Consider the following 12,108-nt stretch of genomic DNA (forward strand, 5'->3'; position numbering starts at 1 on the left):
ACCACCAGGCATCAGTCAGTTTTTGATCTCAACGTCACTCGAAGGGAACCGCCCAAGAAATAGCTAATTAGCTAATCCACCGGTCTGCCTCCTCTATCAAACCTGACTTACTGTCGCCTGCAAGTCACACACTGACACTGTACAAACACCACCAGCATTATCTTACCAATTAGCAAAGCATTAAGCACTGAGCTTACACAACCTGTGGCACAGCTCATTAAACCAGTAATAATCATTAGCATACTATAACACAGTGACCTGTCTTACCTTAAACCAGATGTTTGTTCCCCCTCTGTGCAACAGTATCCACCACTATACACCTGTTTATTCTAGGACACTGAGCAGGTCTGAACTGTCAACCATGTGAATAATGAAGATGTGGCTCCTCCAGATTCCACATCCTAACATGGAAAACACACACACAGCGTGCTTAAGATAGCCCTGTGGTCAGTTTGTGTAAGTCTTGTGCTATCTATTCAGTCACTCCCTTTTGTCCTCAAAACATTTGCCTTGATCTTTGTCCTTGTCTGTTTCTTCTTCTTTTCAATAAAAAATGCATAATTTTTATAGAGATCATGAAGTTCATGATTAAAGTTGCAAAATTACTCTGTTGAATAAGTTTGTTAAGTTTGCAATTCATTGAGAAAATATTGGAAATATTTCTTCAAGGCCACAGCATGATGTCAATACTGCTTTTTTTGTCTGACCAACAGTCAGAAGATATTCCATTTAAATTGTTCTTATTGTTGTTGTGGCAAATAAGCACATACTTTGAGCTTCATTTTGTTATCTGCCAGTATTCATCCTTAGTCCATTAAGCACTGCCATTCAAATAAATTCAGCGTCAGCATTCATACTCTTGTGAATGCCATAGGATGGATGATGGATTCCACAAGCCAACGTCTGCTGTGGCCTATACATAGCTCATAAGATGAATTCAAATTACATAGGTTGATATTGGGCATCTTGGATCTGACCTCACTCCATTGGGGAGTGACAGTAAGATCTTTAATTTAATGCAAAGTGGGAAAGTGGGATAGAAGAGGGATAGAAAGAGAAAAGGACGTGTTAATGCCGTTCAGATGTGTTAAGATGTGAGTTGAGACTGCTGGTTAACAGTTTGAGATTTAATTGAATACCTCTGTTTTTAGAGTGTCACAAAAGATAAAATGTAAATTCTAACTGTGGATTTGGTTAAAAATAAATAAGCATGAAATCAAGTGTTTTTAGGTAAAAAGAAAAGAAAATTTCTAATATTAGGTCAAAACACTGTCCTTGTAGACTGTGGACGTCTTGTTTGTCTGAGCCTGGTGAGTCTGGTTAGAAGGTGTTCTGAAGTGCATTGTAATCACAGTGACTTAAACAGTCTGAGTGGCTCGACCTTATCTGAGAAAGCCAAATCAGTTCTGTATGCAGAGGATGTCATCGTCACCAGCCCTCTGCTGCCCTCAGCTCCATATGGCTCCTAAAACTGTACGACCTATGAAAACGTCAGACAGACTTCTTTTAACTGCCTCGAACAATAGTTAAAGAAGTCTTGATGATGTTTTGGGGGCCCCTTACCTAAAAAATGTTAAGTATGGTAATTATAGTGTCACATAAAGCCTTGATGTTCCTTGACCTTGACTCTCACCAGCCTGTGCCATGGGCAGAGATAAGACAAACCTCAGCACGTAACACTTTGTTATAGTGAAACAACTGTACAGTGAAAGAAGATGCTGGTGTGATGTATCAGAGCATCCTCAGGCAAGAGGAGGCAGTAACTGGGAGGACTTTGGTTCACACAGGGAAGTGATTAGAACTAAATCATAGAGAAAACAACAGGAATAAAAAACAAAAGACATAGACAAAAACATCTTGAAAGTTCCCCTCTCTGTTTCATATTAATGTGACCATGTGAGACAAGGAGAGAGAACTCTCTCCTTGTTTGCCCTCCATGTTTTTCTCTCAACTCCTAATTTTAATTTAAAAGTTTGATTTGATTCAGCCTCTTATTACAAGCACATACTATGAATGTCTGATTAAAAACTTTGCACATTGATCTAACTACTCAGCAGTCAAACCCAGAACAAGATAAATTGATAAACATCCTGCTGCCTTGGTACAGCCATAGCTAACACTAATGAAGTCTTACACAACAGCACTGAAATATTATTTTTCCAATTATTAAACACAGAACAATTGATCAGCCACAACCACAAACTACATCCCCCAAAATGACCATAAATTCAATCAACACAAAACAGTCCCAACAAAAAGCTTTTTTTTTTTAAGCTAAGTGTACCTAATAAACTGCCACCTGAGTGTAATATAAAGAAAAATAATAATAATAATATAGGAAATCAGAAATAATCAAAAAGGTACAAAGACACAGAATTATAGGTGGCATACAGTGGCAAAAAATTGCCGGGGGGGGCCTCCAATCAATGTTCATCAACATTATGTGGTTGCAGAATAATACCAAGCAAGAATAAGTTATCACATTTAGCCTATGCTACCAGGGGCCCCCAAATTTAACACTCCCAACAGACTAGCAAAGCTCAACACACACTAAGACGACACAGCTAACACTTCTTTTTATCACTTCAAAAATCAAACATGATTTTTAAGGTTATTTTTTAAAATTATGGAGGCACTGTTTACTTGAAAATATTTTTTCACCAGTCTCATTTCAGTCTCAAGCAGGTATTGCCAATGTTAAGTGGCTTTCACCAAAAGAACCTGGTCTAAATATGACAAGACATGATAATGTCTCCAGGGACCTCTGTAACCCGAATACTGTCCTCATTGCAACCAAACTAGCGTTACCGCTAGGGAGCTGATGTACTAGCTTCATTGGCTAATAAGGGGTTAGGGTTTGGTCAAATGAAAATTATTTTTGAAGTGAAAAGAAGTAAAAACCCCCTGCAGTAGACACACATTAAAAATTAGTCTTTGTTTAAATGTTAATGCGCTGCTTCTTTTTATTTCATGAATGTAAAAAAAAAAAAAAGAAGAAAATTTGTCAGTACTTACTAACCCCACTCCCTTTGGCAGATATCACAGTTTTCAAATGCTTTCTGTAGCCAGCTAAGAGTCTTTCTGTTCTTGATTTAGTTAGTTTTCACCCATTCTTCCTTCAGATCACGTCAGGTTATTTTTAGACTGTCTGGCACACACAGCATGTTGAAGACCTACCCACAGATTTCCAGTGATGCTCACATCAGGGGACTGTGAGGGCCGCTCCAAAAGCTTCAGCTTGTGTTTCTTGAAGTGAGAACCCCATCTCCTAGATAATACAGTATATACAACTAAACTGTGACAGTAGAGATGTTTTTTTAGCAATGTTTTTTTGTTGTTGTTGTTTTTTTTTTTTGAATGAATGAATGAAACTGCACATTTATTACTTTAAACCAGACCACAGTCTTTCCTCTAATCTTAACCAAGTGCTTTAAGTACCTTTAAAAAGTAAGGTGTGGATCATTGTGCTGGTGTAGAAGCCACCCTCTTCAGATTCAGTTTCTTGACTGACATTTTCATCTAGAAATTTGCTATGATATTTAGTGGAATCCATTCTTTCCTTATATCTGTGCAGTGTTTCCTGTGCCACTGGCTGCAACACATCCCCAAATAATAACACTTCCACCCCCACACTTAACAGTTGGCAAGTTATTCTTTTCATCAAATGCTGCTCCTTTTTTCCACCGAACACATATTTGGTGATTGTGGATGAAGAGCTCAGTTTGAACTTTTTTAACATCTGTCCACAGCACTTGTTTCCAAAGCAACTCTGGCTCATCCAGATGTTGCTCTGCAGACTTCTAACATTGATGTTTGTGACGAGGTTGCAGGTACAGTTTGCTTGCACAGGTTGTGTTAATTTCTTTGCACTTCAAAAACATAAAAAAAAATATGAAATTTGCACAGTGGGTAATCAAAATACTTTACTCAGATGTATGCAAAGGTTTGGAGATAGGTAGATGGGTAGGTAGATGCCCCCACATACACCACCCCCAGAGTGGAGGCGCTAGTGCCTATAGGTCACATACTGCTTTGTCTGATGGTATGCATTGTCAACCATACAATCTACTGCCATTACTCTATTATCTCTAATTCTCTATAGTACAGGCCACTTGCACATCCTCATAGTGAAGGTCTTTGGCTCTAACACAATACTGTAACACATAGACCTTTACATAGTTGGACTACATTGTATTGTACTGTGATGAAGAATGATGTGCAACAGTTAAAAAGGTACAGTCTAGTAGAAAGTTGAAGACATACCTGTTCTCCAGTCTCAGTGTCCATATTATGGACAGTAATAGTTGCTTCGTCAAAACTACTGCCACCAACGATATAGCAGTGCCTTCAAAGTCTCTTTAAGCCCAAGAGAACTGCACTGAGAACTGTTACAGATCTGATGCCAAAGTCAAATTTCACAATAATACAACATTAACTTAATTTAAAGACATCCCACACAGTGAAGATAATCTTGATTGCTGCCAGTTGATTTGTTTTTGTTTTTTACTGTAGTAAAGTTTGATTGTGTGTGAGTTTATATGAGCAGCACACCCTCAAATGTTTGACCTGATATTGGCTCTTGACCTTCATGGTGCCCTGAACCTGAGCCACTGTATACTTTGGATACTGCACCAAATTAGTGTGTAGTCCAACTTAACTCTAAAATCATCTTAGATCAAATTTTAGTTAGCTCAGTTATCCCAGCCTCCCCTCCCCGAGGTGTCTGAGGCCAAGTGCTCAGCTTTACTGCTTTATCATCTGATATTCTTTGTAAACCTTTCCAGACCAAAGTGCTAAGATGCTTTTCGGAAGCTGGGCTTAGCTCTGCTTAGTACCAGATGACTCCTCAAGCCCCATGCTGCTTCCAGTACTGCAGCACTGCCTACAGCCAAGCCATAAGTGATACAGAGAGAGAGAGAGAGAGAGAGGACGCATGGGTAGCAGAGAGACAGCAAGGGAGGAAGGGGGTAGATGAGAGGTTGGAAGAGATAAAAGGATGACAGGGAAAGTGGAAGAGTGACAGAAGCGGATAGATGGGTGAGAGAGTGTGAGGTGGGGTGGTGTAGGATGGTGTGGGGATGGGGTGTTCTCCTCTGTCAGCTCTCCCAAGCATCCGTCCATCCTGCTGAGACAGAAAGAGATGAAAGTGTGAGGATAGCTCGGCGGGCTAGTTAGAGGAAAGGTGAATTGAGCTCCTGCGGGGACGGTGAGGAGCAAAGCAGGCGGGGGGTAAGAGTTGGTGAAAATAGCCTGAGCTGAACTACAAGCTGAATTTCTAATGCCACATTTGCTTTTCATTGGCCCTGGTGGTCTGTCACTCGCTGCTTGCCAAAGAAGCACTTACAATCATACCTGAAGTATTAAAGAACTCCCTTATGGGTGCTATTCTGGAATTCATTGATCTAGCCTGGTGCAATGAAAGTCAACTTTAGGCTCAGAACGTCCGCCTTTGTAAAAAATGTTTTAATTTATTTTTTGAGATGATACTATTCTTTACAGACAGCAACTGGTATAGCTAGCGGAGATTCAACTACATTTGAATGCATGTACACAGTTTGAGGACAGTGAGAGCAGGATTTGAACTAAGGCCCAGTCTGCAAGAGAGGTTACTTAATGAAGAGTTTTTAATGAAGCTAAGGGTGTGGCAGTAATGACCACAAATAATTAACCACAAATATTTTCGATGGCTCTGTTTAGTCTCATTTCCAGCCAACAGTAGCCCTATAGATGACTTAGCAATTAACCGTAAGCTCAAATTCAGTTTGAATTCGATTTATTTCTCTAGGGGAAGTGGGATGATTTTAACATTACCTGCACTGGTCAGTGATTGGGTAATTTTCAGCCCCCTCAGTAATAATTATAGCTGCAATTTCCTGCTGCTTTTGAATTTGCTGGTTCTGCTGTAATTTAAATCCCAGCAAAGCATCCTTGTATTTTGAAATGGGTGTGAAGAGATGCTTGTCCTGAAATTTGATTTGCGTTTTGGGTGAAAATGGAGTAAGTCAAAAAATGTTTTTGCTCATCTGATAAATGGAAACACCAATATATAGGCCTATTTGAGAACCAATATGACGATGGAATAATCATCAACGCCATCAGCAGAGCAACTCCCCATACAAGTTCATCAAACAAGCTGTTGTAAGGTCAACAGGTGAGCAGCGGTATTCTCTTTTGAGACTCCTGTTTTAGCCCAGGTTACGTTTATGAGCAAGTTGGCAAATTGATTCCATTAAATTTAATATTTCGCTGCTGGGGTCTCTCAATGAAAACAGTAACAAAAGACAGAGTTTGGTAAAGTAGCATGGCTTCTCTCTGGACGAGAAGAATCACTGGATTACAAGAAAACTTAAAAATATGATGAATCTCAGACAAGTTCTGCAGATATAAGAATCATATTTTTTATGATTTCTAAAGGACTTTAGACATATTTATTTACTTGTGGTGTCTACCGGAGATAATGATATCCTTGGAGAGTATAAGTTACGCCGAATCTAAAATATGTGCTCAGTGCTGTGCAGGACAATGGCTTAAATAACCTGTGATTCAAGTGAATATTTAATTCCCCAACAAACCTGTACAGTTAATCAGTTCTGAATCGGGCTGAGGAGTCTGCAGCCATGCTAGCAGCTTGAAGCTGTAGGCTACTAAGGCACAGCAGTACTTTGGGCTAAATGCTAACATCAGCATGCTAACATGCTCTCTATGGCAGTGTTAACATGCTATGTTTACCAGGTTTTACAGTGTTAACAATTGTAGTTTAGCTTGTTATCATGCTAAAAAATGCTAATTGGTACTATTCATAAAATGCAGCCAAGGCTGATGGGAATACCACTTGTTTTGTTAGTCATAAACCAAAGTGTTGGGTGTAGTTAAATTTTGAAATGAGAAAGTGTATGGATCACCAAAGTTATTACAATTCCTCCTGAGGGGAATATAAGTGTCCAAATTTCATGGCAATCCAATAGTTGTTGAGATTTCTCTATAAACCACTTATTTCAACCTCATGGAGGCAATACTTGAAAAGTCAGAAAATCACGGTAGTTGTTAAAATTTATCTTGTGGGGACCATGGACATCTGCACAATTTGATAGCAATCCATCCAGTATTTGTTGAAATACTTCAATTTGGAGTAGTGAAGTAGTAGTGCACCAACCAGCAAACCACTAACATGGCTAAAAAACTTCAGTTCCAACAAGCCCCAAGGCAAGGGTGGTCTTTCATCAAGTGAGGAGGATAGTAAGAATGAAAAAGGTTCATAATGTATTCAAGACATAACAGGACTGGTTTGATCCCCGGCTCCTCCTGTGTATGAATGCGTTTGTCAGTGGGTGAATGTGGCATGTATTGTAAAGCATTTACTTTGAGTGGTCAAGAACAGCTCAGTATCTTCTTAATGGAACAACCATTTAAAAAAATGTTTATGGAGACAATGAGTAAAAGCTAAAGGCCCATATCCACACTGGCCTCCAAACACCTTGCTTGATCTAAGTTACTGTTGTGTATCTGTATGGAATTTCCCAGAAATCACTTGTCAACAAACAGTGTCTTCAAAACTGTGAGGTCTTATTCTTTAGATTTTCTCTTGAAGTCTGGCTTCCAGCTTCTAGCCTTTTTTCCACTAACACATCGGGCGTATGTAAATCCATTGTTTTCCTTTCACCTGACAGAGCTGTTAGATGAGAAGTCTGTAGGTTGAATAACTATATGGATCAGTGATTATTTTAAATTATGCAAGCTCACTTACTTTGTGTCCATTCTAAAGCAGATCCAGACATGTAGCCACACAGTCACAGTTTAGCACTGCATTTAATTCAGCTTTGACAGAGAGGAAGCAGCCAGGACAGACGAGGCTCTGTCTGCTGCCTTGATTCTGCCCTATCATCTTATTTCCCCTGCTGGTCGTCATTTATTGGGGCTTCATAAAGACAGAATGAGCAAGATCTCAGCCAAGCAGTATTAACCGCCCACCTCCTCCGAGACAACCAAAGTCAGCTCTCTTTCCTGCTTTCCTTTTCCACACTCCCCCCCTCTCCCTCTCCTGTCTTTCCTTCCTATTGTTGCTGTTTCTCTTAATTTCTCTCCCTCAGTTATCCTCTCCTCCTTATCCTCCATCCTTCTCCTCTGGAGAAACACAGGAGTCTTAGTGCAGTTTTCCAGCTGAGAGTCGGATGTGTAGGGCCCAAGCCGATGTGACTTTGTCGTTTATTCTGTGTCGAGACATCTTGGAGGATGGCCCGGGTGTTTGTGTTGAGAGTGGTCGGGGTGATTGAATTGCCAGGAAAGCCTCTGGGCACAAAAAAAGAGAGAGGAAGCAAAATAAAAGAGAGGGAGGGTGATTTTTTAAGACAAGCACATTTCAAACATGGTAATCGGATGCCCTGAGATATTTGAACTCAAAGCCAGACAGAGGGGCTGCAGGCTTCTGAAGGTGGTGTCTGCTGTCAGTATGAGTGTGTGCAACCTGTAGCTTTATCTAAACAGTGCTGTGCTCTACCTACTGTGACAAATGCTGCAGCGGTGAATCCTAATAATATGCAAAAGGCAAATTAAAGGAGTGGAAGTGGAGTGGGGAAAGAAACTCTTGCGGAAGCTCTCTCAGTCTGTCTCTCCATAAATGATACACTCTGCCATCCATCCATCCTCAGCTTGAAACCTCACCATGCAGAGGAAGAAATATAAGCCAGAGTCGGAAATGGGCCCCACAAGTGGAGGAGAGAGGAATGAAGAGGAAAAGGAATTTTTAAAAAAGCATTTAGGATAATAAAGAAAGGTCAATCCATTCAGAACAAAGACAAGGTTTCTGTGATATCCAGGTCAGATTCTCTCTGGAGGTCTGAATCTCTCCTCTTTATGTTTTCGTAATGGTCTTTTTAATTTGATTGAAGCGTTGCCTGTCAAATCCCTGTGTTCCCAGGGGGAGGGCTTGGCGCATTTTAAATGTTACATTTTCAAAATGGAAATGGACAGAGACAGATAGTCTGAGAGACGTGACATGACAACATGTTTTGATATCATTTGCTCTGGGAAGGAAGGAGGAAGAGACATCCAACGGTTGTAGACACATAAAACAAAACTCAACATCATTGGTGACCCTGGAGGACAAGTCGGGGGCAAGGACATAGGTTAGGGACATGTCCCTACCAATAGTTTGGGAGGACAGAATAGTCCATACCAATATTTGAGTGAACTCGCACTGTGTTTGGAGGCAACGCATATTAGATATTTCCAATGTGTTCCAAGAGGCTACGTCTCCAACACAACTAATTTATGCATGATAACATTTGATTGACTGAAAGGGTGTGGGCTATCAGAAGGCACACTTCATGTAAGCATAACACAGTGATAACTAACATCACCGGAAAAATGTAAACTGATGAAATTTAACCATGTTAGCTTGCGTTACCTAACAAGCTAACCCCGGCTTCTGTCCTTCAAATATGGGACACAGCTTCCTAGCAGGAGTAGATATAAAATGGTGGATATGTATTTTTATGTCTTACTTTATTCCTTGTTATACTATGACTTTCTTTTAACATTTTAATGCCATAGTATACCATGACATTTATTGACATTTTTTGCCATACTATACTATAATAATTTTATGCCATATTATACTATGACCTTTTTGACATTTTTATGCCATAAGCTACTATGACCTTTTTGACATCTTAATGATATATTATAAAATGACATTTTTATGCTACGGTATAATATGAAATATTGTTTTTTTACCTTACTATACTATGACTCTTTTTTTTAAATTTTATGTCTTAGTATATTATGACTTTTTATACCTTATTATACTATACCTTTTTGGACATTTTATGCCTGGCTATGCGTTGACGTTTTTAGAAACTTTTGTGCCATGCTATACTATTAAATTTTTTGATCATTTTACCATATTATACAATGTAGTTTTATGACACTTTTCTGCCATGCTATACTATGACACTTTTTTTACAATTTTATGCCATACTATACTATGACATTTTTTGACCTTTTTATTGCCATGCAATACTATATATTTTGAACCTTTTTTCGCAATGCTATACTATCATATTTTTTGCCATGCTACACTATGTCGTTTTTTCACAATTTTATGCCATACTATACTATGTCGTTTTTTGACATTTTTATGACATGCTATACTATTACATCTTTTTTGCCATACTATACTACGTTGTTTTTTCACAATTTTTTGCCAGGCTATACTATAACATTTTTTTGCCATACTATACTATGTCATTTTTTGACATTTTTATGCCATGCTATATTATTACACTTTTTTTTAACATACTATACTATGTCGTTTTTTCACAATTTTGTGCCATGCTATACTATGACATTTTTTGACATTTTTATGCCATGCTATACTATGATTTTTTTTTATCTTTTTTGCCATGCTATACTATCACATTTTTGTGCCATACTATACTATGTCGTTTTTTTTTTTACGCTTTCATGCCATGCAATGCTGTTACATTTTTTGTCTTTTTTTGCCATGCTATACTATGACACTTTTTGACCTTTTTTTGCCATGCAATACTATATGTTTTGATCTTTTTTTTTTTGCCATGCTATACTATGGCATTTTTTGCCATACTATTCTATTTCATTTTTTGACATTTTTATGCCATGCTCTATGTAATTTTTTTACAATTTTATGCCATGCTATACTATGACGTTTTTATGCCATGCTATACTATTACATTTTTTTGCCATACTATACTATCACATTTTTGACACTTTTTTGCCATGCTCTATGTAATTTTTTTGACTTTTTATATGCCATGCTATAATATGACATTTTTTGACACTTTTATGCCATGCTATACTATGACATGCTATACTATGTCGTTTTTTCATACATTTATGCTATGACATTTCTTGACCTTTTTTTGCCATGCTATACTTTCACATTTTTTTGTCATACTATACTATGTCGTTTTTTCACAATTTTATGCCATTCTTTACTATGAACTTTTTCCAACACTTTTATGCTATGCTATACTATGACATGCTATACTATGTCGTTTTTTCACACATTTATGCTATGACATTTCTTGAATTTTTTTTGCCATGCCATACTTTCATATTTTTTTGTCATACTATACTATGTCGTTTTTTCACAATTTTATGCCATGCTTTACTATGACCTTTTTCCGACACTTTTATACCATGCTATACTATGTCGTTTTTTTACACTTTTATGCCATGCTATACTATGAAATTTTTTGACCGTTTTATGCCATGCTATACTATGACATTTTTTTGCCTTTTTATGCCATGCTATACTATGACATTTTTCTACACTTTTATGCCATTCTATACTATGACATTTTTTTGCCTTTTAATGCCATTCTATACTATGTCGTTTTTTTACACTTTTATGCCATGCTATACTGTCATTTTTCCACAATTTCGTGGCATGCTATACTATGACATTTTTTAACATTTCTATGCCATGCTATACTATAAAATTTTTTTGCCTTTTTATGCCATGCTATACTATGATATTTTTTTACAATTTTATGCCATGCTATACTATGACGTTTTTATGCCATGCTATACTATTACATTTTTTTGCCATACTATACTATCACATTTTTGACACTTTTTTGCCATGCTCTATGTAATTTTTTTGACTTTTTATGCCATGCTATAATATGACATTTTTTGACAATTTTATGCCATGCTATACTATGACATGCTATACTATGTCGTTTTTTCATACATTTATGCTATGACATTTCTTGACCTTTTTTTGCCATGCTATACTTTCACATTTTTTTGTCATACTATACTATGTCGTTTTTTCACAATTTTATGCCATTCTTTACTATGAACTTTTTCCAACACTTTTATGCTATGCTATACTATGACATGCTATACTATGTCGTTTTTTCACACATTTATGCTATGACATTTCTTGAATTTTTTTTGCCATGCCATACTTTCATATTTTTTTGTCATACTATACTATGTCGTTTTTTCACAATTTTATGCCATGCTTTACTATGACATTTTTCCGACACTTTTATACCATGCTATACTATGTCGTTTTTTTACACTTTTATGCCATGCTATACTATGACATTTTTTGACCGT

This window comes from Seriola aureovittata, chromosome 9 (genome assembly GCF_021018895.1).
Source record: "Seriola aureovittata isolate HTS-2021-v1 ecotype China chromosome 9, ASM2101889v1, whole genome shotgun sequence".
Classification (NCBI taxonomy): domain Eukaryota; kingdom Metazoa; phylum Chordata; class Actinopteri; order Carangiformes; family Carangidae; genus Seriola; species Seriola aureovittata.